Raw genomic sequence first — 22669 nt, 5'->3', positions numbered from 1 at the left:
CTATAATCAGAAAATCCCTGGGTGTTGCTTTTGCTGAGAACTTTAAATACTGGATGGTTTGGTCATAAATTCCCATAATAACAGTGTCCACAGAGGCTGACACAAATAAATTTATATGTGAATCTGGTGTAGGAAATCAAGATACTTCGCTTTGTCATTAGAAACAAATACAATAATGTTATTTCTGTTAACTGATTGATCACTTGCTTAATTCATTTTATCATCAAATATTCCTGGGTGCCCACCATATTCCAAGTACTATGCCAGAAACTGGAGGGAGAGAGATGAATAAACTTGATAGAGTTGCAGACCTAGTAAAGGGGATGAGACAGATAAGCTGGCAACTCTAAGGCACAGAGAATGTGAAAACGATGTCATTGGCTTCAAGGAGAAGCTTTAGCCAGCAAGGCGGGGGTGCGGGTGGGGGCGGGCATTTCTTACTGCCTGAATTGAAATCTCCCGCACATGCCAAGATTCAGATGCCCCTTGCTATGCCTCCTCACCCTTGCCCTCCATCATATTGTAGGATTAGGAGAGAACACACACACACACACACACACACACACACACACACACACACACTCACTCACTCATACACTTTTCTTGGTAAGGGCAGCATCTCAGTTTGCTTTTGTGCTCATAGTGTGTCCTTCCTTAAATGAAATACGCTGATAGCAGATGGCAGTATCTGAGCACACCTGAAGGTCCTCCTGGCGAGTTTGTAATGAGGGCAGAAAAGAGCTCTTCCTAAGGTTACAAGAGAGCAGAGGCACATGCTTTGCGTTACCAAGCTCCAGCCATTGGAAGGAAGCCAATGTATTATACGGGTCCTGCTGGGTCTCACTGGATCTGCCTATGGCCCAGGACCCCCAAGGGCCCCCATCTGGGTCTTCTGGTGACCGAGGCTTTGAGTAAAGAACAAAATAGCTGCTTTCACTGAAACACTTGCTAAGCTTTGGAGCACAGCTGTGTGGCTTTGATATGCCCCCAGCAGCATCTAGCACACACACACAAAAAGCAACGTTTTCTTTTAATTTTCTGACCAGGTAAAGAAGCCAGTAGAGATGCCTCTACCCAGTGGTAATGACAGTGATGGTGTTCAGCCCTTAGGTCCCCAGTGGGTGTGGCATCCAAGCTGGTGATGCAGGAAGCAGTGCGTGGGCAGGAGTGGCTTCTCCGTGGCCAGTGGGCACAGGGCAAGATACACTGATATGGGACACAGCCTGCGTGGAAGGGGTGGTCTCACTCTTGGACATCCCTGAAGAGATAAGGACATGGTTAGTCACGTGCTGTTTTGGGGGAACACATGTGATACACTTCTTGGATCTCCCTAAAATAGTTGGGAGGAGCTGGGGGACCCTGCCCATGAGCTGAGTAGGAAATAATAGCTAAATATGACCTGTTATTACAGACATGGCCATATGTTATTTGCAGGACTCCACGAGACTGTGGGAAGTGATAGGTACAAAAGAATTGCTTGCCGTGATTATGACTAATGTGGGGTTTTGGAAGAGGCAGGATTTCAGACTTTGGAAGATGGTGAAGTTGTATGGGTTAGCAGAGGAATGTATTTCCAGACCCCAAACACTTCTCCGGAGTGCTACCTTCTCAGCCACACCTCTGCGGTCTGAAGCTATATGCTGGTCCAGATTGTGTATTTCTCTGTATTGTTCATTTTGGAGCCCGTTAGAGATGGTTCATCCAGTATGATGAAATTCTCTGTGGCCATTCTTAGCCTATAGGGATTTGGTCAAGAGTGGGAATGTTCACCTTTCCATTTCCCAGAGGGTGGGACAGTGAATCATAAAAACATCCATACTGCACCATTTCCTGAGAAGCCACAGAACAGTTCCCAGTGAAAAGCAGCTGTTGTCTATCACTTTAAGGTTACTTTTATAGTGGCCTTGACTTAAACAGCTACCAAGGGATTTTTCTGCTGAATGAGGTCGAATTCAGATTCCTGATTATTTCTCAGTGGTGGATCACTTAATTCTAGGTTCTTTGCTTACTAGTCCTGTGTTTAGAAAGACTTTTCACCCTTACTAAGCATACTATTTTGCCAAGTAGTCGTTATTTTCCTCATGTTTTATTTCAATAAAAAATATTTGTGCTCTCCAGGGCTCTGATCTGTGTAAGCTTGATAGCTGGATCCCAGATTAAGAAAATACTGTACTGAGCCAAAGCAGAGGACTACGACAGTTAAAGCAGCCTGTATCATCTTCCTCTGGGTCAATACATGGATTTTACCAGCATTTTTGAAATGCTGGATGTAGGTGTGACTATTCATCTTTGTCTTGGAGTTGCTCTGAGGACTTAGGAACTCAGGCTGGGAGCAAGTTCAATTTTTTTCTAGTTGCTCTGCTGTGTAGTCTGAATGAGGGAAAGAGTAAAGCGGTGGGAGGGATGTGTGTGTCCCATCTGGGGCTGGCCAGGGCGGGGTGTGTTCCACACACACACACACACACACGTGTCACCATCGCAGTATTCGGAGAGATTGGTAACATGTTTGCCCGTCTCTGCCTTGAACTCATTTATTGTGTGGGAGGGCAACAAAGGGCTGCTCCTCACGTACAGACACTGGTGACCCTTCCCCTTCTCCTCCAGGGGCAATCCCGACCAGGTGAGGGGTGAGGCGGACAGAGAAGGAAAGAAAGAAAGGAGCAGGGTGGGTGAGGCGGCGGGTGGGGCCTGCGAGGTAAAGGTGGAGCAGTTGCCAGGGAGGAAGAAGGAAGCCTGTCAATGTGGCAGTTTTTTCCAATAATTGCAGTTCCTGGGAGAGACCCACAGCTGATGACAACAAATTGCTGAGTGACTGAGAGTCAGAAAGGTGTGTAATAAGTGAAGAAAAGCAGAGTAGGAGGCAGAGGGAGAGAGAGAGGGAGAAAGCTTGTGCAGAGGTAGAGGGTGGTGCTAACCAACTGGCCATCCTCCCTGTGTTAGACCAAAGCGTTTCCTTTTCTACTTTCAGAAAAAAAAACCAACAACTAGATCTCACATTATTACAGAACAAAACCTCATGGCTTCTGTTTTATAATTTGCACAGATGATTTATTGCAGTGTTGGCCATCCTAGTAACATGTCCAACAGTTGTGAAATCCTTGTGTTTTTCCCCCACCCTCCTCCACACTTTGTGCACAGTTCCCGGGCACAGCCCATGGTTGCTTGTCAGCGACGAGGAGCTCAGCCTCCTCGTCCATGGTTGTTCAATGACTGTTCCACGGTGGGCTGCCCAGGAGCCCCACATCCTCCCTGTTTCTCTGGGGATCTGCTCTCTTTCTCTTAGAGCAGCGGCTGCTGTTGCCGATGGCTGCCGGGCAGGGCATGTTTGGCTGGTGAACGAGGAGGAGAGAGGGCAGAATGGAGCAAGGAGCCCTCCAGCACTTCCCTTTGGCCCCTGGAGAGTGTGGGGTCTGAAGAGGAGGCTAGAGGACTGTGTGTTGTACCGTAAAATGCTAGGAACGCTGCATCTGTCCTGCAGGCCTGAGAATACCCAGCGTGACAGTGTATATAAAATTCCTGGCTTATGCTTCTTAATACCAGTCTATAAAATAACAGGCCAACTGGATGAGATCATGGTTCGATTGTGCGGGGCCATATGCCATGGGCTGAGTTGGCGCTGACTGACATTTGGAAGCTTAGGTTGTGGGATTTGCTGGTGTGGGAAGGAGAAAAACTCAGAGCATGGCAGTGGGACTGGGGGGGTTAAGGAGAAAGGGAAAGAGGAAGAGGATGAACGTGTTTTAGAAGGAAACACATCAGTTAAAGCGTAAGGGGGAAGAGGGGATAATATTACCATTGACAGGGCATCTGCCATGTGCCAGAGAATTTTCCTGTTTTGTCTCATTTAATCTTCCACACAGTATGAGTTGGATTGTGTCAAGTTCCATTTTCCAAAGGAAAGAACGGTGTTGTAGGTGTCCTGAGTATCCGAGGCTGACTGTGTGTGAAGGTGGTAAGGGGGTGGAGAACACAGTCACCCCTGGGACTTGATGACTCCGAGGCGGCAGGATATTCACTTAAAGGGGGAAGTCCGTTTATTGTGAGTGAAAATCTCCAGTTGGAGTTGAAATGACTGTTGGAAACTGGTCAAACTGATTTCACTCCATGGAACTGACCTGTTTAGGATCTTGTGGATAAAGCTTTTCTCTTTCCTTTCCACGCTCCGATGACGTGGGAGAGGCCACGTGGGCAATCATGGCAAGGATTTGGGGATGAGTGACCAGGACCAGCAGTCAGCCTCTTAGAAAATACCTCGGCTTCTCAGGGGGTAGTTCAGACAGATGCAGCTCTGACAGACGGACATGTGCAGACCACTCCCCAGGCTTGTCGTGAGAAGAAGAACCACTTGGCATCATTAAGGGCGGACCCTTCCCCTGAACAAAACTCAAAATAATTTGAGAAGTTGGTCCAGTTGCATCTCTGTATTTTATATCCCGATAAAAATATAACAGCTCCTGAACATCTTCTATCTCTCTGATGCGTTACAGGCATGATGCCTTTTAATTTCCACAACAGTATTAGGAAAGCGGAATTAACTCCATTTTATGGAAAAGAAAACAGAGGCCCAGAGAGGGTAAGTAAGCTGCCGAAAGCAATACTACGATTGAGATTTGGACTCCATCTGATTTCAGAATGTTTTTCCGTGAGTGACTGTCCCAACTCCGGAGGTGCCAGGGAGGATCCTGTCTCCCTAAGCACCTTGGATGTGCTTTGGTTAAAACAGATCATATTTGTCACTAACTTAATACATTTTGTTGAGATTTTATTAAAAAGTCCTGTATAATCCAGCTGTTGAATGGCACTTATATTGAAAACAAAGATCTTTTCCTCTCTTCATTGAGAATGGCTCACATTTTTAAAAACAAAATCACGTTTCATAGCAACTTTATTGAGATGTAATTCACATACTATACAATTCTCTCTCTGAAAGGGTACAGTTCAAGGGTTTTTATTATATTCACAGAGGTGTACTGTCACCCCTGTGAATATAATAAACCCTTTCTACAATTTATGAACATTTTCAATTCTGCAACAAAATTACATTTTTAATCAGAGAACAGAAATTAACATTAAGTAAATTTGAGACAAAGAAGAGGATCTCTCATGATTCTCCTGCTCCAATGAAAATTTTTCATTATTGCTTCGTGTTCCCATATTTATATACTAAAGATGCACTACTCCTATGCATATTGTTCTATGTCTTATCAGGTGACATTTTCCATGTTGTCACTTTGCATTTTTAATGGCCCATGATATTCTCTCACATTGATGAGCAATAATTTACTAACTCATCCCCTTCTGCTGAACCATTAGTTTTTTTTTCCTACCGTAAATAGTGTTGCAGTGGACATCTTTGCCCATAAACCTTATTTCCCTTGTTGAATATATTTCTTGGGGTTGCAGTCCCAAGAGTGGAATTACAGGGTCAAAGGGTATGAACATTTTATGTCCCTCTTTCCCTCCTCCCATGTTAATTCCGAAAGAGGTGACATTATTTTTACAAAATAAAAAAAAGGATGGTGTGTGTGTGTATATATATATATATATACATATAAAACATACATATAAAATCATTTAATGTTATCAAGGTTTTGGGTTTATTATATAAACCAAAGACAGGCAAAAATCTGTGAGGTCAAACATCATCCATTTCTTGAGAGCCAAGAAAGATTGTCCTTTATGTGTCCCACCTGGTGACTTAAATAACTTTACCATTTCCCTTAGAAAATTATTCCCATGGAAAACGACTCCCTCCACCTCCTGACCTTTTATTGGTTGCTGTCAGCCTGGGGCAGCACTTTGTTTCCAGCTGTTCTTAAAAGCCAAGGCTCTAGCATTTAACCCTTTGAAGGCTCACAGGGGTAAATAGGGGCGGGGAATGGGAAGGGGGGTTGGGGAGGAGGCCAGCAGGCAAGCAGGGAAGGGAGAATTTGCACGGTTTCCCCACCACGCCTTCAGGTCAGACTGAGCCAGACTCGAGAGATACAGTGGTGGCTGAAAAAAATTACAACATTCTCAACTTGTTCTATTGTAAATAGCAACAATTTGGGAAGCTTGGATGCTGGTTGATCTTTAAAAGTCCACATAAGAGGAGCTATTTGTAGTGACAGCGATGCTGAATATCCCAGAGGGACTTTTTAGGGCTCAGGGCTATTCTCCCCTGATGCCTCATCTCCTCAGTACCTGTTTCAGGATTTGTAGCATTCTTAGATGTCACGTAAGACCATCCAAAATTCCCACTGGATTCATGAAATTCTGTATCAGTTAAGATGTTTTTGGCTGCAAGCAACAGAAAACCCAAAACAAACTAGCTTAAAAGGTGACAGATTTTGTGCACTTGGAATGTCCAGAGATAGGATTGATGCCCAGAAAGCTTGAGCTCAGGATGACACTGAGGACCAAATATTTTTCCTTCTCTCCTCTCTGCTTTCCATGGCATCAGCTACAGTAAAGCTGGCTACCCACATGGTCTCAAGACAGTTGCCAGGAACAAACAGAGGGGGAAATGGATGCTTTCTTGTTAACACTGAGCAGAAGATGTGTTATTTTTAACCCATAGACCCTATGTCCTGTGAGTTTACTGTTCACTGTGAGAAAATTAGCTCCTATGTCTATTTTTGAGTTAAGTTTTGTGCTTAGTGGTGAGGTTACTCTGACTGGTGAACCATGGTTTATATCAATCAGGGCCCACTCACAGACCTGGGGCTGGGTTCAATCCCACCCAAGCTGAGGACCTTCTACATCAGGGGTGGGATGCCAGGAGGCAGCTAACAGTGTCCCCTACAATTCCTGTGTCAACCTCCCAGATAAGCCATCACCCCAACTCTGCTCGAACTGCTTAAGTGGCAAACTTATGTGATGAATCATTTTCTTCCTCCAGAATATGTGTATATTTGAAGCATGTGTTCCTGATTCCTAGAAGACAGAAAAGTCAAAAGGAGAAATGAGGAAAAATGGGTTTTACAGATGCAAATTTTTATAATGAAGCACACTTGATTAATGAGCAAACAGGACTGGGGCAACATGAAGGAGCAGACCAAGGTCTGGTTCATGAGAATGGGGAGTCGGTAGAGGCTGGCAGAGCAGAAGGGGCGGGCGAGGTGGAGCGAGGCAGGGATGAGCCCTCCGTCAGTGGAGGCGATGGCCTGAGGACGTATAAGACGCTATGCCTGGAAATTTTCCTGCAGCTCCCATGGATCTCGCTCATGGATCCTACACTAGGACTAAAAGAAAGTACATTTGTTGAAGAGATTTCTTTTTTTAATGAGACATTTGGTTGAATTCTGGGGATGGGCATCTATGACTAGATGTAGATTTAATTACTTATGAAAAGCGTTCCCCTGGAAAAGCACCAGCTTTCTCCAAACATGGCAGTTACGTGGAGGGCAGGCAGAGTAGGGCAGAAAGAGGTCAGGAATGTGTATTGATTTCCTAGGGTGGTCATCACAGATTGGCACAAACTGGGTGACTTAAGACAAAAATTTATTCTCACATGGTTCTGTAGACTAGAAATCTGAAATCGTGGTGTTGGCAGGGTCTTGCTCTCTTGGAAGGGTCTAGGGAAGAGCTCCTTGCCTCTCCCAGCTCCTGGAGGAGTCCTGAAATCCTTGATTGTTCCTTGGCTTGTGACAATGTGACCCTAAACTCTGCCTCTGCCCTCACATGGCCGTGTGTGTGTGTGTGTGTGTGTGTGTGTGAGTGTGTGTGTGTGTGTGTGTGTGTGTGTGAGAGTGTGTGCTCACATTGCCTTCCCTGTGTGTGGGTCTCTCTACAGGTTTTCCCTCTTTTTGAAGGACACCAAGCATTGCCTTAGGGTCCAACCTAATTCCAGTATGACTTTACCTTCACTTGATGACATCTGCAAAGACCCTATTTCTAATTAAGGTCTCATTCTGAAGTTCCAGGTGGATAATTTCTGGGGGACACCATGCAGCCCAGCCCAGAATGTAAGCAAGGCTTTTGTGTCAGGGCAGACGGAGCTGAACCAAGCAACAAACGTACGCACTCATAATTATATAATCCTTCTAGATTGTCTCAGGCGGCAGGCAAGGAGTTTGGCTAAAGGGCTGGTGGAGGAGTGGGGAAGGTGAAGGGGACACAGGGTGAGCTTTTGAGGTGGAAGGCAGTGGTGGTGTACTTCCCGAGTCCCTCATGCTTTAATGTAAGCACGTTGGAAAGACTGCTCAGGAGTATTCTTACCTTGTGATCCATGAATGAGGACCTATAGGGAGTCCGGACACTGCTTGGTATGAGAAGGGTACAAAGGCAACCCTCTGAAGTTGTGATAAGACTTGGAGGGCTTGCATGTTTTCCATAGCAGTCATAGGTTCCTTGAACAAGTCTCCCCAAATTAAGAAGTGTGGCCTTAGCAGTAAGGTGGGCTGCCCTAGGAAGCCAGGTATCTGATGTAATGCAGCATCATGGCTCCGGTGCACAGAACTGGTGAGTCCCAGCCCTTCCAAATGTCAACCTGGGCAGGGTGGGCTTCCCTGTCCCCATTCTGTTTCCACCAGCTTGTGTGTGACCCAAACTGCCCCTTCTCAATGGCTGCAGTGTCCACATCTGAAAAGATGATTTGGATTAGATGGTCTAAAGGGTCTCTCCCAGCCCTGACCATGCTTGGATCGCCATTTTTTGTGTTGCATTAATTTTGTGCATGTTAGCGATACTTGAGCAGGTGGTCAGTGGGCTCAGCTGCTCATTAGTGTTTTCTGCTGGGTGTGCACATTTGCAGGGTGGGGGTTATGAGGGTTCAATGAGATAATATGTGTAAAGGGCAGGGCCCCTGTCTGTGAGGAGTAAGTGCTGGTTTGTCTTAAGAATGGGGTATCCATCTCTGCTCTCACAAACACATTAATATTTATATTCCGTGCATTTCAATTTTCTTAAGTGACCATTTCAATTGAAAATAAAAACTGAAGTCTCATAGTGAAGGAAATGAGGGACGTTGAATGACTGAAGTCTGAATGGAAGGGTTTTCCGGCGGCTCGTGACATCAGAAGGCCTGGCCTTCTGAGGTTTAGCTGCCTCTCCGTGCCCTCCCCAGAGCCTCTGTGAGGGACTTGGATGTGAGACCAGGTGTCCCTGGGACAAAGTGGCTCCACAAGTTGCTGTCCTACAGATGGCCTGCCTCAGGGTCTGCCCTGAGGACACATCACTTCCCTACCTGGTTTTCTCAAATCTTTTCTTTTCTTTCTTTTATCTTACCACCCAACAGGGTATGTCTTACATGCTCTGTGAGATGCATTTATCACAGTAGCAGTTGAATTCCTCTTTCTGGGTAAAAAAGGCCTTTGAAATTGGCCCTGAGCAGATCTCAGGCTTGGCCAGGTGGGCCTGTACAGCGCAGACAAAGGGAGAGCTGAAAGGCAGCCTTCTGAGGAAGGGAAGCCAGGCCGGGAGGCAGGCGGCGGCCCAGGGGAGGCAGTGGCCAGGGTGGGACTCAGAAGAGAAAGAGCCTGGCAGATTCTAGAATAACTCCCTGGGCTGTAGGGATGTTGTGCAGGCATCTGCAGCCTGGAGGGGGCGCCCTTCTGGACAGAAACTTGGACTCATGCTTTTGACATGCCCAAAGGAACAGAGAGGCCTTGGAGGCCTGGAGTGAGAGTTGGGGACCCGCTTCTCCGTAGATGACTCTCTTAGCCCATGGGCTGTGTGATCTGGGGGAGGTGCTTCCCCTTTCCAGGCCTGGGTATCTTCTTTGTTTGGGGGGCCCCATTTGCTGGGTGAGAGAGTTGGTAGTTGATCTGAGGTCTGCTCTGAAGTTCTACGAGCTGTAAACCTCTCAAGGAGTTAATTGTTAACTCAAGTGTAAACTGTTGATGGCATTAAGTGTGACCCCCTCCTGGGTTATTTGCATTTTATAATGTACTCCTAGGAGACAAAAATGCCTTGAAGACCCTAAAAGAATGAAGCCTTAAAGTTGGCAGAAAGAGTGTGTATGTTTGTGTGTGGGTGAGTGTGTATGGGAGAAAGAGTTTCATTTAAAATTCCTCACATTTGAAATCTGTTCCCGCTCTTTAGAGGATTTGATGAATCAACTGTGATGCTCAGACCCTAGGGGTACTCATGGTGAGATGTGCATGAACTATGTTACATATTTGCCCCAACAATGTCCTATGAGCTAACCAACGTGTGGGGTTTCATATCAGTGTGATTGTCACTTGATGATTATTTGGGCTTTTGGGGCTGGGAAATGATCCGATAGATGAGGAGAAGGGGCAGTGCATTAGGTAATGCCTCAAGTTCCTTCGGTAATAGAGTTCGTGCCTGGGAGCCGGGTTTGGTGTTTGTCCCCATATCCTACCCCTTATCTTCACAGCAGGACCCCACACGTATCCACCAGAGTACAGGCTCCTCCAGCCTGGTCCATCGCTGGCAGCTAGAGCCTGGGAGATTGCAGGTGCTCAAGAAATTGTGGTTGAAGTTTGCTCTCATCATCTCTGTTTTGCAGAGAAGGCGGTTGAGACTCAGAGAAGTTCACCCAGCTGAAGAGTCGTCCCTACAGGTAGCTCCTGGGTCTGTGGGGCTGAAGGGCCAGCGCTGCCTGTCTGGGCTCCTAGGCGGGTGGCCACAGGATGGGCTGAGCTTGCCCTCTGCTGCTGAGTGCGGGGTCTGAGTCGGGGCTTCACTCACCCTCCAGCTCTGAGAGCTGCGGCGTGTCTCAGCTGCTGGATTTGGTAGCTTTTCAGGATAGAGTCTGTTGAGACTGAAAGGAAAGCACCTGCCTTTCATTCCAGCACCTCCCGCCTTGACTTCTCAGAAATGAAAAAAGTGAGCTTGTTAGCTTCAAACAGAAGGATGGGCAGTGTGTGTCAACAATAACATTCAAGCTTTCAAGCAAAAATTAGAATTTTGGAAAACTTACATCCACCATGGCGAGCTTGATAGCTTCCCCATACTTACAGGCTTTTGTGATAGGATTGGTATTAGCAAAAGTGCCTTTTTGGATACTGCATAATGAAACACGTCAACATATAGAAGATCTGTACAACTCAGTAAATTAGTATTTCCCCAGTGACCCATGAATGATGCTACAAAATTATGCGTGGATAAAGATCTGTTGAAAATGCAAGACAGATCAGTGAATTTTTACATTACAGTGTGCAAAAAGCTCATTGATATAATTATGGATTCTGCATTGCAAATAGCCTTTAAGAAACTACTACTTAATGAATTTTAGTGTATTATCAAAGAATATCTGAAACTATCTGCAAAGACTATTGAAATAACCCTCCCTTTTGCAACCATATATCAACACATACTTCAACCAAAATAATACAATAAGTAGAATGCAAAGCAGACATAAGCATCCAACTGTCTTTTATTAAGTCACCCAAAACAAGATTTGGAAAAATGAAAAAACATTTTTTCTCTCCTCACTAGATCATTTGTTTTGGAAAAAATACATTATTTCTCATAGAAGTTTATTTTTGTTTACACATAATGAATTTATTATTCTTTTCAAGTGTGTCAAAAAATCTTTAAAAATACTTTTAGTTTTTTATTTTCTAAAAGAGTAAATATTGATTGATGTAATAAATGTCAACAAAAGCTCTTGGGGTTCTAAACTATTTTTGAGTTTAGAACTTTCTCAAAATCTATGAACTGCCCATCTAAAATATTCAGAGAACTCCTATGAATCAGTAAGAATAAGATATTATCCCAACAGAAAAAAAATGGGCAAAGAATGCAAACAGGTAATTTATAGAAAAAGCTAACAGGCATGTGAATAATTGCTTGAACTCATTATTAATCAGAGGAACGAAAATAACCATGTGACCTTACTTCTTACCTGTTATTGGCAAAATGTAAAAAGCTACAAAATGACAGGGGTTGGTGGGATTGTGAGGACAGAGGAAACCTTCACATACAGTTACTAAGAGGGAGAAAAGTAGAATCATTCTGGAAAGCAATCTAGTAGGAGTTATTTAAAGCATGCATAGTCCTTACGACCTGGCAATGTTACTTTTGGAGCATATGAACCAAAGAAATTGCTACACAAGTCAGTTGACATGTGTGCAGATGTTTACACCAGCTGTTTGCAGTGCCTATCACTGTGAGTGGATTGGAAGCATGTGAATGCACTCCACTGGCATTCTATGCCATGGGTTTATTGGGTTTATGGCAAAAAAAGTTCTATGAGAAGTGAGCAAGGAGCAGAACTGATCCACAGCACAATGTGAATTAAAATTACAATCACAGGAACTGATTTCATGTTTTGCAATAAAACAAAGTAATGGAAGGATCTACGCTGTGTTAGAATCCTAGGCCTGCTAGGAAATATCACCAACTGGGTGGCTGAAAACAACAGAAATGTATTCTCCCACAGTTCTGGGGCCAGAAGTCTGAAATCAAAGTGTTGGTGGCTGGGAGAAAGATTGTTTTCCATGCTCTCTGCTAGCTTCTGTGGCTGCTGGCAATCCTTGGTGTCCCTTGGTTTGTAGATACATCCCTCCCATCTCTGCCTCCTTCCTTCTCTGAGGTCTGTGTATCTTTCTGTGTCCAAATTTCTCTCTTCTCATGAGGACACCTGTCGTGTTGGATTTAGAACCTACCCTACTCCAGTATGACCGGATTGTCATTTGATCACATCTGCAAAGGGCCTACAAAGAAGGCTACATTCATAGGATCTGGGTAGACATGACTTTTTGGGGGATACTGTTCAAGCAAGTAGATACATCAAACACATGAGATGGCTGGCTACATAGGGAAGGGAATGGGGATGTGAAATGGGGATAACAAGCAAGCAAACAAGAGATGGGCCTTTAGGGAACCAAGGATTGTGCACATGCTCAATCCCACAAGAAGAAACTTCCCTGAATCAATGAGGGCTCTAGAATCAGAAAGACACAGCAAGAACAACAAAACCAAAATAAAAAATAAGCACCATGTCCACTGAGAACTCTTCACCACAATCTGGCCTTCACTGGGTCTGGAGCTAGAATTTATACTGCCCCAAAATCCCAAGAGACCCCAAGCAGAGCATTGAGTTTAAAGTAGTAATGGTTTGGTGGCGCCTCCTGCTAACTGGCCTCAGTAAATACAAATCCTCTTTGAAGAAAACCTCTTTTTTACTCAGGTCTCACTGAACTTCCAGAGACAATTTTGTCCAAAACTAAGAGGAATAAAATAGTTTACGTAACTTCTACACAGTAGATGAAGAAAATGGAATAACACAAACTACAATACAATGTTAAAGAAAGCAAAGAAGGAGAAAAGAGTAACATTGGAAAAAATCAGTTGAATTCAAATGTTTTAGTATTTGCCACATACATATACATATATATTCACCATATATGTTTAGTATATGTATGTGTGTGTGTATATATATATACATATACTAAACTTGCCAATTTATACAGAGATGGTCAGAATGGAATAAAAATAAATAAAACCCAGTTGCATGCTTTTTAACCTGAAACATCAGGACACAGAACGTTTGTAAACATGAGTAGAAAAAGATTTTTTAGCAAATAGCCCATAAATGCTCATTCATGGAGCTATGTTAACCTCAGGCAAAATATGCATTAGGCATCAAGGTTTTATGAGGGTAGAACCAGAATGTAAGATTGATTCAAATTGGGAATTTATTATTGCTGTCCATTATACGACACAAAGGAGAAAAAGCGTATGATTTGTGGCAATCTATGTAGAAAAATTTTTCAATAAAACTTAGCATCTATTTATGATAAGCATTCTTAGCAAACTGGAAGAACATTTTTAGTCTGTTAAAGGCAATTCCCCTAATAATCTTCAGCAAATCTCAAACTTAGTGATAAACCATTAGAAACACTTTATGGTAATAAATAGGACAAGGATTCTTGTTCTAGCAGCACCTTTTAAACTTTGCATTGCAAATCTAGATAGAGCAACAAATTAAATGAAAATGAAGTATTAGGAATGCCCTTACTTGAGCATGAATATCTATACAGAAAATCTAAAAGATCTATGGGCAAATTATTAAAATTATTAATAGATTATGTGGATATAAAAAAACACACAAAATAAAATGATAAAATATAATAAAATAAAAAATGCAAAACAAATATTTAGGTACCCATTGGAATATGTGATATCATAAAAAAAAACCAAATGCAAATATGGAACCTGGGAGACAAATCTAAAAACAGATATTTGGGATCTTTATAGAGAAAATAGATAAAAGTTCATTTAGGTCTTCAAGACCTAAATGAATGAAGGCATACCATGTTTGTGGATAGGATGACTGGATATCATAAAGGGGATGATCCTTCATCAATTGAGCTATAATAATGGGGCTTTTCTTCAGACTATCACAAACAGGCTCCAAAGTTTTTATGGACGATCAACGGATCAAACACCACCAAGAATTCCTGAAGACCAACTTGGGAGGATAGTTATATGATGCAAAGACTTAAGGTGAAGCTAGAGTAATTAATACACTGTGGAACCTTCTGGATGGAAGCTTTGGCTAGCTCTTCTCTGAAAAACAAAGAACAAAAAACAACCCACTTACCTTTTCCAGCATCTTGTAGAGGGAAAGCTTTTGCTCCAATGCTGTGCCATTGGCCAGGGAGCGTTGACCACAGCCTCTTGCCTCGACGCCTCCTCCAGGTGGGAGTAGATGCCAATTCCTATGACCCCAAAATTCTCTGTTACACATTTGAAGTTCCTCCACTCAGCCTGAAGTGAAGGGACAGATGCCGCAGACCCCTCTTCTTTGGAGGTGGGTGGAAAACTGTCTTTTGAAAGGGTAGAGGTGGGTGTCCAGCCCATGCTGGAAGAAGTCACTTTGTGCCCCCTGCATGCACAGCTCAATGTGTCCACCATGTGACTTTACAGTGGGGCACATGGCACCAGCTGCTGTCAGCCTTTGGGACCTCTGCCAAAATGGAGAGGCTGACACTAAAGGAAGCAGTGCATTTAATATCCTGTTACAGTGATTCTAACGTAGTTGGGGTTGTGACAAACAGGACCGGATCAATTCCTGCTGACTCTGCTCATCTCTCTTTCCTTTGTGTTTATGTTTTGCTCAGTCAGAACAGTGATTATTTATCAGCTGAAGTGACTAAACATACTAAAGCATGGAATTAGGGGTGTGTGCTGGGCTCCCTCTTCAAGTGTGGGTGACTTGTGCCCACATCAAGAGAAGAACAGGAGGGGCTGAGGCCCAGGCTTGGGGAAATTTTACAGGCAAGGATTTGAAGTTTGACTGGTTCTAAGTAACCCAGCTATAGAAACTGTGTTACTTAGCTTCTCCGAGCCTGTTTCCCTAGCTGTAAGATAAGAATGGTGATGCCTTCCTGCAGGGATGTGTGTAGCCACTACAAAGTCTGTAGTAGAGGGCTGGGGCTGTTGCTCAACATATCATCTTGCCTTCCCTTTGTTAAGCCTTGAGTAGAGCAAGGGCTTGTGTCTGTGAGTGTGTGTTTCTTCTATACTTGTGTACTGTACACAGTAGTATCAGATGACAGTCATGCTGATAGAATGGATACTGCCCAATTAAAGTTACAGCTGAACCATGCTCCTTACTGTTCTAGGCCACAGCTGCCTGTGCTCAGATGGTGGTATGGAATCCTTGACATCCCCATTTTCCCCTTTCCTACTTGTTGATAGCAATTTCTCTTGACAACAGCCCAGAGTCTAGGTCCTAGATGGTTGAGGTAATCAATTCCTCTTTCTGCATGTGAGAGCAAGAGCAGGTGATGGAGGTGGGCATGAGCAATGGAAAAAAGTTATTAAAGCATACACCCTGGGGGGTCATATTGCTTTCTTAGGGCCACTAGCATCCTACCCTGGGTATTCTCTCTCCTGAGCAGAAAGCATCTGGGGTGATTGAATAGACTTTTTTTTTTTTTTTTTTACTGCTATTCATGGCTCTGTTTTGGTGATGTCATAATATCTTGGGGGATTTGGGCTGTAAATACTACCTCCCCAATCACGCTGGTGTGAGTTGTGGCCTACTCCTGGGCCCAGGTGCTATTATCAGCATTGATCACATGGTTGGGGAGAGCTAAGCCTTTTCTTAGGATAAAAAGCCACTTTAATGACACTATTAACATTCTCTTTTTTACAACTACCTCAATCTATTTGTAACCCAGGCCTCTTATAACAATATAAAAAAAAGGTAGAGAAATGATCCCAAATTTAAACTGCAATTCTTCCTGTCATTTCCTGGTCAGCATAAGAAATAATTGAGTTTCCTATCTAAGTGCTCATGGAAGATACGACATACCTGGGCAACGGAAGCAATTTGCTACTTGAATTGGAACCTTGCAAATCAATTGTCAGGAAGTAGAGCACACATTTTCTCTTAGGCCAAAAAAAGGTATTCTTCAAAATGACATTGAGCTGCTTACCGCACGTCATCCTCTAACCAGGAGTCAGCTCCTGCGTGGCGGCTCTCCGTCTTGGTGAAAAGGAAAATAACTTCTCATCTGACAAGCTGCAAATCTGTATTTTCAAGATGGAAACAGGAATTTTAGGAGTTTAAGAAAGCAAAATTGAACTCCAATTTAGACCTTAACTGAATCTGCAAAGCAAAAATCCCAAGTTCTTCTGGGGGACACTTGATGGCAATTTCAGCAGGTCTATCAGATGGTCGGAAACAGTGTGTCTGGCCCCGGGGACACTATCTCCAGGCATCCAGTGCGGGCTGCTCTTCCCAGACTCCACGGGGGCTAGTTCCTAATACAGCATGAGGAAGGAACTTAGCGTTCTTTGGCACGATGATTCCCAGTCCGGGCTGTGCACTGGAATTTCCTGTGATGCTTTTAAAAACCAGGGATGCGTGGGCCCTACCCCTGAGATTCTGAGTTAATTCATCCGGTTGGAGTTTGGCACCTGAATTATTTAAAGGATCCTCAGGAGCTTCTAGTGTGCAGCCAGTGTTGGAACCCTGGCTTTTCCCAGAGGAGTAATGTGAGGTTTAAATGAGAAAAATTAGAAAAAACACACCTAGAGCGCTTCCTGGAACCTTGGTGATCAAACACGGTGGCTTCCCTGCTCCTGCGTCCTGTGCTGGTGTCCCCTACCACTCCCATGCCTTCGACCTCTTCCATCCTGTCATTCCTACTCCCTGCCCCCCACCTCCAACTGCGTTCCCAGTGAGCTAATATGAGCAACAGCCTTTGCAGATACCAACTAAATGCCTGTTGTTCTCGTGTGTGTGTGTGTGTGTGTGTGTGTGTGTGTGTGTGTGTGTGTGTGTGTGTGTGTGTGTATGGTGGGTGTGTTCCATGCCCCATTAGGAGGCAGGTCGTTGGGTGGGAAGAGTGGTGTCTATGACTTCTGGCAGGGTGTAGGGAGCTGGTCCTTGGTCCCTGAGGGAACTTCTTAGAGCTTTCACTGTCATTGTAACTTGGGTGTCCAGTTTGATAAGTACGGACTGTCATAAGCTGGAGAAGGGGGCCTGGGAAGGGGGAGAATTGCACTCTCTTGCCTGGGGACTCATGCTTGGGAGTAAAGAAGGGAGGGTGATTCCAGGCCTGGGCCCAGCATTTGACTTGTCCAAACACCCTGCACGGGAGTGGTAGGCAGCCCAAGGGTCCTACTGGGTAGAGACAGGGCAGCGGAAGTGATGGGGTTTGGGCCTGCGCAGTGAGCTGGCCCCACGCCATCTGCTACCCTGAGGCCCTTGGACCTCGCAGCTGCTGCGTGTTTGGGTACGTGGGGTGAGGGGTCCTGCACCAGAGCTTTCTGCTTTTCCAGGCTTAGGCCCCTTCATCTCCAAGACGGCTGCAGGAGAAGCCCACCTGAGCCAGAGTTTGAGATGGCCTGATTTCATCATAGCTAAATTTAGGAAGCAGAGCTGTGCAAAGTAAAGAGTTGGGCTCCATCTCAGATTATTTAAAACACCGTGGCCAGTTGAATGTGAGTTATCCTCGGGGTTGTAATGAGGAATTGGTGTCTCAGCTGGGTAGCTGTCGGGGGTCCAGAGATACTTTAACCAGCCTTTTTGAACAACTGAAGAACTGTCGTTAAGTAGGTGGCTGACCTTGGACCTGCCTTCAAATGCCCTTCTCTTCAAGTACCAGGTGATGCTGTCATGGTGAAATGGAATCCTTCCTGGGATGGCTAATTTCTCTGCTTTATTGTAATAAACTTGCATGTTAAACATATTTATTTGGTGATTTGCTTGCCCTTGTAGTTCAGAAGGGACTTTAGCTCTGCCCTTTATTTTCCTTTGAAATGGTGGGGGATTTGAGACACCAAGTAACCTTGGAAGTCTATTTGAAATGAGCTTAACTTTTTATTTAAGATGAGCTTTAATTGACCATAGAAATGAAAATTTCTTATCAAAGACGGATATTGGAAAGACATACATCAACAATTTTATTTCCTTATTACTGTTTGTATTGGAATTACACTCCTTCAAATGAAGGCTCTGGGTGTAGGAGAAAAATTATGGGCCACTTCTGAGATTAACACCCCTAATATGGTACATCTAGACATTGCGTGAGTTTTGCATCAATACTCTGCCGATACAAGTCTGCTGCCCTCCAGGGTGAAATTGCCGGGGCTGGGAAAGTAATCTGATCTTGGAGTGACTTTAATCAATGTGCTTCTGTTAAGCAAGTATTTCCAATTTTTCAGCAGGTTTGTTTGCTGTGTAAATTTTTCTCTGCCAATATGCTGAGCTGGCACCATTCATTTCCACAGGTGGGACAGTGCTGTGTGTTCCCCTGGGTTCTCAGTACGTTGGGAGCTGGAAGGATAGAATTTCACGAGCGGTTCCAGCCGGCTGCTGAGCACCTGGGGCAATGTTTGCAATGATTTGGGGTGACCACCCTCCAACTCCAAGTGCCCCCCACATTGCCAAGGGAGGCTCGGTTGCCTGAGGTTTACTTTGGATGCATTTTTAATCACAGTGGTTGGCACAAACAGGAAGGCTGGGCCCGGAATGAAATATCTGAGAGCCACAGATGTTCCAGCACGGGAGAACTTTCTGGAATGACTTCTCCTGGAGACTCTGCCTATGGTGGAGGAGGTTATGCAAGGTCTATTCCCAAGTCAGTAGTTTAGGAGGCAAAATATTAAGATTCTGTGCCCTATGTTTTAAGTTACAGAAACAGATTGCATAAAAATTGCTAAAGGTGAAGCATCGTTTTAATGCATTTTCACTCACTCTACTCTCAGCCCTCAGCGGGCAGAGAAAAATTCATTTTGAATGTGTCCCTAAATTGATGTTGAAGGAGACAGAAAGTGAAGCTGAAGTTCCACAGAAGGAACAGGACGCAGGGATGCTTGTACCCTTATCCCCGACCCCCACATAGCACCCCTAACACAGAGGCCGAGAGGCCAGCTGCATCTCACTGGGCTCTGATTGGTCAGCTCTATTTCTGATAATTTTGCTGGCCAAAGGGCCATGACCGTCTCTCCTCAGTCTGCAACATTCTCCCCTCCAGTAACCCTTCAGATTTTGCTCATCGTCAAGGCCGGACCCCAACACTGGGTGTAAGCCCCAGGCTCTTGTTTTGTACTTTTATGGCACTGGCTGTGGGCTGTTTTGTCCCATGGCCTTTGCTATTTTGAAGAAAAAGACTTTTTGAGGTGAGTCCCAGGCTCCTAGCGTCATGCAGGTGGAGGCAAAGCGCCCCCCACCCCCGAGGCTCTTGCTGCCAGCATGTTGACCTAGCAGTTGGCCCGGGTGCTTCTGTCGGTCAACCTGCAGCAAGGGATATACTTGCTGCAGGTCGGTGGCTGATGGGGTGCCGTCGGTATGGAAACCGGGTTTGGAGTCAGCGCTTTCAGAGAAAATACTGCAGACTAGAGAGCACAACAGCTGTAATATATCTTTGTTTTTCTGACAGAGGCAGTGGCCTGGGGTGAGAACTTTTCCCTCATGACAATGATAGCAACCTCTTCCGAGGGCCTCCCCTGTTTCTAATATCATAGGCAGTGCTTTCAAGAGCGTTCTCTTGTTTTTCTCAATGAACCTGTGGGGTAAGGGGTAAGAAGCGCACTTCAGGAATGAGTGAAGCTTAGAGAGATCAAATGAATTTCCAAAGCTAGTGCCAGACCTAGTGAAGTCAGGGCTGCCTGATGCCAAAGGCCTCATCCTGGGTTCCAGTCCTAAAACTCTTCCTTGTCCAGAACTCAGGTTCTGAAGCGATGTGGGGGCTTGAGATAAAGACCAGTGTTCTACTGATATTGATGATCTATTGATTTTTCATGATGCATGAGATTTGGGGTAAAGTTCTGGGCATAGATTGGAGTTCGTTCCAACACGGTTTCCTGGACACCTCTTTTAATACTGGTCTACAAAGAATTAAACCTGCCACAACTAGTTGAGTCCAGGTGTGCTTCAGACTGTTGGGTTGGACACACCAATAAATACGCAAAATTTTGTTTTTATGATAGGTGAGGAAGATAAACAATTTTCTATTTTCCCTAAACTTAACATTTTCTCTATTAAGAGTTCTTTGATGATTTTACTGCATCGATGAGACATTTCCATCCTGATGGACAGAGTGGATGACTGTTTTTTCCTTTAAATCCAGAAAAAACTTAAGTGTGATTTCCAAACTAACATGGCAAGTGATTATACTTGGGTCTGTGAATAATTGGCCGGTGTAAATGTTCCTGACATCGATGCCAGCTCCAAGGGAATGCACACAATAGCAGCTTCAGAGGAGCTGCATGTTGAAAAGAGGTATTTGACTGAAATGAGGCCAAGAAACACTAAATAGCAAACATATATACACACACCAGCAGACATTGCAGTAAAAACAAAAGAACCTCATACTTACTGGCAGTAATAATGAGATCTTGTTTAGCAAAGTAGGATACCTTATCAGAAAGTGCATGTCTCTTGACCCCCTGGCCCCCTATTTCCAGGGTTAGATGCCATGAGCAGGACTTTGGGGGAAGAAGCCAGTCTGAGAAAACACATTCCTTTCCTCCCTGATTCCACTGGAAAATAAAATAGGAGATGCCTTAGTGCTGTACTGTGATTCCAGAAACCTTTGAGGAATTTCTGCTCCATTGCTGTTCATGGATCTAAGAGGAATTGTCTGCGATTCCCCTTGTTCAGAGAAACAGCTAGCTTGGAAGGTGAGTGGGAAGTGAGGAATCACCATGGAACTCTCTTAGTAAAGGCCCGAGATTCCATACTTGTGCTTCCAAAATGTGAATAGATTTGAAAAGACATAGTTGTTTTCAAAACTAGTACCAAAACGGATTTGCCTACAAAAATCTGATCTGACCTGAACTGTGATGGATTATAGTCCCGACACTGTGAACATGGGAGAAAAATTCCCATAGAAGGAATGGTGGGTTAATTGTTGTTTTGGACAACGTACACTTGTCTGTGAGTAGAGAGATGCTGGGAGTTCACTCAGAGACTGGTTAGACAGAGACTAGCGCTCGCTGAGAGCCAGGGCACAGGAAGAACTCTGAAAAGCCACATTTCTTGGTGCCAGTTCTCCAGCTCAGCATTTATGCTCTCAACTCATCATCAGAGCCCAACTCCAACCCCGTCGTGACAAGAACCCCCGGATGATGTGAGTGCCTCCTGCATGTGGAGGGAGAAACATTTGGCTTAGTTTGAGTCAATAAAACCTGAAGTTATACTGAACAATCATTTAGAAAAGGTACCAGAGGGTGCATACCTACCCCCAAACTTACAGCATCGTATCTCTTAAATATGTGTGACTTTTCACGTGTCTGTCATACCTCAAAGTTGTTTAAAATAAGTACTGAAATACTTATGGTCTATGACACATTATTTCACCAACCCATCTATAATAGCATAGGCTAACTAGGAAAAACCTCGCATGCGATTATTTTGTACGTCCAAGCCACTTACCGGTGCTCTTCCTCTGTTTTGTGGCTGAATGTGTGCTTGATGTCAAAATGTTGCCTGAAGCCACGTCTGTGGTACGTGTGTGGTGGGCAGGGTCAGGGCTCTGCTCAGAGCTCTGGAGATCTGTTTTCATAATTTTATTGTCACATGCTTGTACTTCCTGGGACCAGCCCCTGAGACCTGAGGTCCTTTCTTGGAAGACTCCTTTTGGGTTACTGGTGTCTACTTTGTGCCTGCACAGTGGAAAGTGCTGAATGCACCCGAGAATTCATGCCTTATCTTTGTTCTCCTTTGTCCCTAACCAGCGACGGACTGGATGCGCCAGCTTCTTTGTCCCAGGTGACACATCTTGGGGGTGTAACTCACACCCCATCATCGCCCTGTAAGATACTTTCCTGTTAGGACCACCTTCCTTCTCCTGCCTCTACTTTTCTAAGTGCTGAATTCTAAAACATGGCTGTTTTAGAATGTAACCATTGCATGTTCACCATGTAACAATCTCTCTTCTTTGTCCATGCAATTTATTTATATGTTTAGTGATATTTCTCCTTTTTCTCATCTTTATAGAGAAAAGTCTTTACCTGTCCAGCATTGGCATTTGAGGTGGGTTCTGTCAAAGAAAACAAAGGTCTTTCTGGAGGATGCAGAAAAGGGATTCAAGGGATGCAGAAAAGGAATTCAAGACCTGCGTGCCCTGCTTTGGATGGGCTGGGGTGGCAGGGAATAAGGACCATATTGACCTCACTCCTAGAAGTTTCCCAGGCATCATAGGCCACATGGAGGTGTGTGTTTCCTGTCAATACTGGTGTGGCTGGCCATGCAGTGAGTGGCTGACAGCTACTGGGGACAACTTTTTCAGACAATGAGTGGATGCTCTGGCTT

At 44.5% G+C, this 22669-nt stretch overlaps 1 long non-coding RNA gene across 1 annotated transcript in view; it reads left to right on the top strand.

Moving 5' to 3' along the window:
• Positions 1–22669, top strand: part of LOC130681467 (uncharacterized) — a 126857-nt gene that overhangs the window by 75931 nt on the left and 28257 nt on the right. The window contains exon 2 of the long non-coding RNA XR_008994645.1: positions 10454–10507. This is a non-coding gene — a long non-coding RNA (uncharacterized LOC130681467). The remainder of the gene's footprint in view (positions 1–10453; positions 10508–22669) is intronic.

Source organism: Manis pentadactyla, chromosome 18, assembly GCF_030020395.1.
Source record: "Manis pentadactyla isolate mManPen7 chromosome 18, mManPen7.hap1, whole genome shotgun sequence".
NCBI lineage: Eukaryota > Metazoa > Chordata > Mammalia > Pholidota > Manidae > Manis > Manis pentadactyla.
Note: the sequence above shows the minus strand (reverse complement) of the source record. Positions and strands in the feature narration are given on the sequence as shown.